The following is a 6,885-nucleotide window of genomic DNA, read 5'->3' on the forward strand; positions in this document are numbered from 1 at the left end:
GGTTTGTTCACTGCGTTAGAAAATTTACATCCTTCTTTTATGTGTTTTATAGGTTAACTGTCCAGGTATTTGTATGGAGCACTCAGATGTTTATGGCTGTCTATTGTCTTATGTTTGGTTTTAAATCAGTATGTTTACCTGTGGCACATATAAGTGTTTATGTTTTTGGAACATCATTGAGTAATTTGTTGCTGTGGATTCTACAATTCCTAATGGTAGATTCAAAGCAGTAGCTGTGACTTTAATGTTAATAATAATTCTAATAATGTTAATTTGTTTTGTGACTTGAAGGAGTATCTGTGAAACCATTTATAACTCCAAAAATTCATGTCTTCCATCCAGTGCTGGACTTACCCATTTTAAGTTGTTGATGATTGTCTTATGTAGCAGTGGAGAGATTTCGGGGCTCCCGTCTTCTGTTGTGTCTGTTCTGGTGTTTATTGTGTCCTGAATGAGGGAAACCAGTATGACTCACTAAGATGATGCCCTCACCATATTTAGTAAGCAGTATGTTAAAATTTGTGTCAACCGAGGGCAAGTTTGCCTCTGGGAGAAATGCAATGAAAACATGACGAGATAAATTGTGTAATGTTTAAAATCAGTTTTAACTGACTCAAAGTGAAAGAAACCAAGTGTTTGTGGCATTAAATCCAGACAAGCCATGCCTGAGGTTCAGGCTCTATCCCTGTACAAAGTAATATCCTCTAGTAAGAGTCACTACACTGGGAGGGACAGGACGATTGACTTAGCTTGCAGCAAGTTTTCTTTAAGTGCAATTCCTTTTTTTTGTACTTTGCATTTTTACACTTACATTTGATAACAGACTTACCAAACCACTTCATATTTTATGGACTCACACAGCAGGAGAAATAGCTAGCGAGTTCTCAGCATACTTGACAGTTTGGCTGTACTTGAATCTGTACTTCAGCTAGAACTGTGCAAACTGACGAACTGAATCTGGTTCCAAACCAACTGCTTCTGCAAGTGTCTCACCCGTTTAGGTCTTTTTGCAAATTCCATGCTTATAGGTGGTTAGGATTTTTGGGGAGTGTGTGGGGGTGTTTTTGAACAGGAAAATAAAATTAAAACTTTGAACAGGAAAATAAAATTAAAGTAAAACAATTACTTATGCCAAAAGTGTGGTAAGCAACAGAACTTTTTATTGCTTTTTTCCCCTGGAAAGAGGAAAAAAAACCCTTCCTGACTCCATTCCCTTAGTGCAGCTGTAGGGACATAGTAATTTGGAATGTGAAGAAAACATTGGTCTTTGGTAGGCTACAGGTTGCCCTTCAACAATGCAGGAGAATTTTGTTAAGAGGGTGGGTTTTTTTGTTGTTATCAAGGGAGGATACTACCTCGATTGGCTAGGAATCAGTTTTTCTGCCGAACATTACCAGCTGTAGTGGCAGTAATCTGAGAGAACGAGATTAAATTGGCAATTTGAGCAGTAGTTAATGTTTTAATTAGAACTTTTAAATTTAAAAGTTTTGCATCCATGGGGATTTTCAAGGGAGAAATTAACTTGTACTCCCAAGAGTAGCAAAGGAAAAGACTGTTGTGTAATGGTTACGAAAGATGAGAATCTGCTGGGTTTTAATTTTGATATTGCCACTGGTATGTTTTGGGCAAATAATCTGCCTGTTCAGCCTCACCTTTCCCATCCCTAAAATGGGCAGTGCTCAACTTCTCAAGGAAAAAAAAGTGAAAAAGTAAAGCTTAATCATTAATAGAGAGTATCAAAACTCTTTACAAACTGTTGTGTATTTTAACAAATAAATACTATGTTCTTTCTAGTTGACTTTCCTTTATGGTTCAAACCGCAACTGAAACTGGACACATTTATATTTTACGTCAATAATTCCTGACCTTTTGTAGCTAAAATCACCTGTTGTGGTTTTTTCCCTCAGCTGTCTCTTCTCTCCTACTGCTTTGGCCACTTTCTCACTCGCTAGTAGCAGTCTTTGTGGGTTCTGGAGAGCTTTCACCTCACTGCTGAAATGTTGCCAGACCTTTAGACACTATGTGAGTGCTTACATACTCTGTATGCTGAAAAGGGAGCGAAAGTCTGCCCTTAGGTAAGAGGAAAAGTGAGCCTTAGGTCATGACCAGTGGTTTTTCTCATGGCTGTAAACATCCGGAGTCTACTTCCGAGTAGGTGCCCCTTGGATATTTATATTAGCAAGAGTGCACTCTGAATTCTTGTCAAGGCTTTTTCTTTGCCTACTGATCTCTAGCTAGGGTAATGTTGAAACGCAGCACAGGTGCTTTTAATTTTCATTGGGTGTTTTTCCTCTCTCTGTAGGCGTTAAAATGGTTGCACACCATGTTTCCTTCCTAGAAGAGCAAGTCCTTGAAGCAGAGAAGAGCCATGGCACCTTTCTTTCAAATCTCGTCATTTGAAAACGTAAGTATTTTCAAAGCTGCTGTTCAGCAGATGGGAAAGTGATGTTAAATACCCTTTCTGTATCAAATGTGGTCTTACAACATATTATTAATTTTTAAATGTTCTAAAAGAACTAGCTACATTTTTTTAAATTTTCAATAATTTTCTCTTTTTTTTTTTTTTAAGAGTTGCTGCTTAGGCATTGAATAGTTTCAGCAGCAATTTTTTAAGATCTCTACATTTTGCTCCTGAATGAAATTATTTTCTCTGTAGGAAGAAGCTTGTTGTACATCATCTTGCAGTGAGATAAGCATAGATTGTTCTTTCTATTCAGTCTTTGTTCTTGTCAGTTATGTGAAAATTACTTTATAGGGTCGTCCATGGCTGAGCACTAGAGGGGGATGAGAACTCTTTCCTTGAGTTGTAGTGATATTTGCTGATGGAAGAAGAATGTTGAGTCAGGGATAATGAGATCTAATGTGGACTAAAGGAAGCTTTACACACTCTTCGTCCTTTCTGTCCCTGTTCTTTTCCAAGAATGTCTTCGTACCAGTTACCTTTACACTCTGTTTTCCTTCTCTAAGCTCCCAGGTCATTCTCTAAATCTGTTGTTTCCTCAGCAATTCCTTGCAATCTCTGCTTAGCCTTTTCTGAACTCATCCCTTCCATCCTCCCTCTCCATCTCGATGTGAATCTATCATATTTTCAGTCTTAGCAATCTCTGTCAGCTTTCTTTTGTCCCTTTTGTATTTCTGCCATTATGTTTCCCTCCTTGTTTTCTCCCAAGGGGCTTCTGTGCCAGTATGCACAATATCGAGTAGGCAAAAATACACTGGTATCAGTGATCATGTGTGTACAGTTGTGCCATTGAAATTTTTGTCTGGTATCATAGCAACCTCCAAAAGCTTCAGTTGCAGAAAAAGTCCATGTCAGTTTCTGCAGATCCAGGACAAACCTTCACTGCTTAAAGAGAATAATGAATATTCAATCTGGTTACAAGAGGTGTGGACAGGAGATGGTGCATACTGATTTCATCCTCAGCTGTCAAAGTGTAGTGAATCTTTAGAGAACGACAATTTATATAGACTCAGTAAAGAGTTGTAAGTTGGCCAAATTTGGTAATGTTTTCATAGGAATGGGAAAATATGTCCCTGATATGAGGGCAGTTTACTGCCAATTTAAAATCTCTGCTGTAGCTTATGAAGGCATTGGAGCTTTTCAAAAGAGCTAAACATCACATACTTTTCCTTAATTTCTTTATCTGAATTGGCTTGGTTTTGTTCCCTAAAACTTTGACAACATATTAAACCTTCTGCAGATACCCAGTCTGGAAAATATATCAAAGCTGGAAGATTTGCAAGGTTGGTCTGCCTATACAAATAATGTGTAACTAGGATGCCAGTGAGAATGTGGAGAAGGCCAGACCATTTACTCAGAAGCTGGCTTGAGCTGGGCTTGAAGACAGTACAGTGTTTTCATTTTTTTTCGCCTTATAATTACAAAGAAAAATTTTGAAATATTGCTAATTATGTATTCATGCATATAGTCATCTTGCAATGATAATATTAGTGAACAAAACAGAAAAATAAATAGGGAATGGTGTAGCTTCCTATGTACTGATCTTATCCCTCCCTCCCATCCTTTCCCCCCAGAACAGTACAACTAGAAAGTATGGTGAGGGAGGTAACAAGGATGAGTACAGGTGAGGAAAAGTTCTCTCACAGGAATCTCGAAACATGAAGATTCAGCCCGAGGGAGGATGGGACAGGATAGAGATTCGTGAATTCGTTCTGTATGTGGAGCAGGTGAACAGAAAATGCTTGTTCACTCCCATAATTCAAGAACAAAGGTCATCCAATGAAATTATAAGCAGGCAGGTTCCCAATGCAGAAAGGGAGGTACTTTACACAATGTATTAATATGCCATAGGACTTACATCCACAGGGTGTTATTATATTCCTAAAGCAATTAGACAAATTAATGGGGGGAAAAAATCCAACAATAGATATTAAACAAAATATCTGTTCTTCAGTCACAAATTCTTGAAGACTGGGAAATAAGTTTGCATATTCCCTTTAAACCTTTCCCTAGGCAATCCCTTTAACTGGTCACCATTGAGAGGGGTTATTTGGCTGCATGGACCTTCAAATGCCGCAGTACAGCTGCTTGTTACTAACTTCTAATTGTGGTTCTCACTGCGAATTCTGGCTCTCAATGACAATGCTCTGTGTTGGTAAGGAATTATTCACTGCTAGAAGAAGTGTGCAGGAAAGGTTTGAGTTGTTTAAGGACATAAATGGAGTTTGAATTTCTACAGAAACTTTCCTTGTGGTTTGACTCTTGCTGGAAACCTAGTAAGATCCCTGCCAGCTATCCAAGTTTCTGTACTCTCTTCAAGTCTGTTTCTTTCTAGTTGTCCATCCCTTTTCCCCTGTTATGTAGGATATCATGGCAGAGGTGCCCCTTTGGCATCTTTTGCCATTTGAAAATTAGCACTATCCTGACCATTTTTGTAGGTGAGTTTAACTTGTTCTGAAATGATAGTATCCAACTGGTGATTCTTCTCTCCATAATCTTGATCAGACTGGGTAAAAAGTTTGAGACTTCCCCTCTCTCTGAGTAGAGTGTGTGCATATATATATTTCAGCTAAGTTTTTTCCTCCTCTTATTCCACATGCATGCTATTTTAAATGTAAAAAATTTGTTTCGCAATTATATTTCAAGGTGCAGCAAAATCCTGTGATGTTTGTGTCTCTTATCTTTGGCTGTGTTTTTTGGGTATTCAGAAAGTTGTTTCATATACACTTCCAGTGCACAATAATGCTGGGAAAGGTGTCTCGTCTGTGGGAGAAAAGCAAGTAATCAGAATTCACTCTTTGTGTTAGGAATATCCAGAGGTGGTCTGAAAAGAAACGACCTTATACTAAATATAAATTACAAATATGACTGGATAAGTCTGACAGGTTGTAAGAATGTAACACCTCCTGAGGGAACAGAACAGATTCTCTTGTGAAGTTTGTGACTCTGTGGAAGAAAAGCTTTTCTTCTGTAAAGCTTGAACTTTGTGTGGGAGAAACTGTGATTTCAAATCTTTTATCCAAAGATGTTATCTGTGCCCTGGCTCAGTGGGGTTCAGCACCTTAGAGAAAGGACAGGAAATCTATTTTAGAAAACTTCAGCATGTGGAGTTTAAAAAAAAAAATTAGTATCTTTTCCAATGGAAGAAAACTGAATGTCAGCAACTCTTGCTGTTTTGTCATGCATTTTGTGATATCTGGCATTTTCTTAAAGCCAGAAATTTTCTTCCAATGTCATTGGCTGAGAATCTTGAGGAATATTTATTTTTAGAGTAATTTTTAACCCTCATACAGTTGCAGGGAAAGGCTTATAAAATCATAACCTGCAAAAAATCTCATGCCAGTGGTATGAGTGCACCTTTGTTAGAATTTTTTTTTCCCTTGGCGGCTTTTTATTGTCTTTTTCTTTCTATTGATATTGTAATCTCTATAACAGCAGCTGCTTATTTGAGGTGGGCTTGCTGCCTTGTCTTGACTAAGATGCTGGCAAATGGTTTTTCCTCACACCTGGGATAGATTCTGACAAATTGAACTGGGAAATTGATAAATGGGATATGAAACATTCTGTGTTACTTTATTAGTTAATCTGAACTCAGTAATAAGCAAAAGTTTTTGATGAGTTGTATGGACTAAAATATCTAGGAAAGAGACCTGTACTTAATAGTTTTTCAGTGGTTACCTGTGTGAAGTGTGGAAGTGGATGTAGGCTTCTGGCTGCAGTTGCTGTAGATTGATAGTAGATTCGTTCTCTGAGACAAGAAAGCTCAGAAGGTCTAAGGAGCTTTGCAGAGTTAAGGTTTTGTTTAACGTAGAAGACAGCTAGCTGGGTTTGAATTTTTATAAATAAATCTTAACAAAAATAAATAATGGGAATAAGAAACCTTTCCTATATTGAGATTTTGCATTCCTTTTAACTTTCGCAGATCATCCTTCAAATGTAACTTGCTGTCGGTTTCAGCTTCACTCTGCTGTATATTACCGATTTATTTTCTTGAAGGCTCCAAAGAAGCACATATTGGGATTTCTGTTACTGTCTTTGCCACTGACAATGTGTGATCACATCTATGTCATGCTACTTCTCTGTGTCCTAATTTACCTCTCAAGATAATGTTTAGTGTTTCTGAAATGCTATGAGATTTTTCTGACAGCCTTGAAGAAAAATATTTGTTAAATTATTACTAAAACGTACCAGATGGGAAAGATGAGAAGAGAGAAAAATAGAGCAGAGTATTTCAAAACTGGGGGTGTGTGATGTTCATATTTAAAACTCATTAATTTTCAAGTGTTGAATGCTACTAGCCATTTTTTTAATATCGGGAAAAATAAAAAAAAAATCTGACATGTACTTAAATATTTTTTAAGAATTTTGGGGGCATGTTTGACTTATTTTACCTGCAGCTGTACTTGAAGTTGATTCAGTTCCAT

The sequence above is a fragment of the Tauraco erythrolophus genome, chromosome 18 (genome assembly GCF_009769465.1).
Source record: "Tauraco erythrolophus isolate bTauEry1 chromosome 18, bTauEry1.pri, whole genome shotgun sequence".
Lineage (NCBI taxonomy): Eukaryota > Metazoa > Chordata > Aves > Musophagiformes > Musophagidae > Tauraco > Tauraco erythrolophus.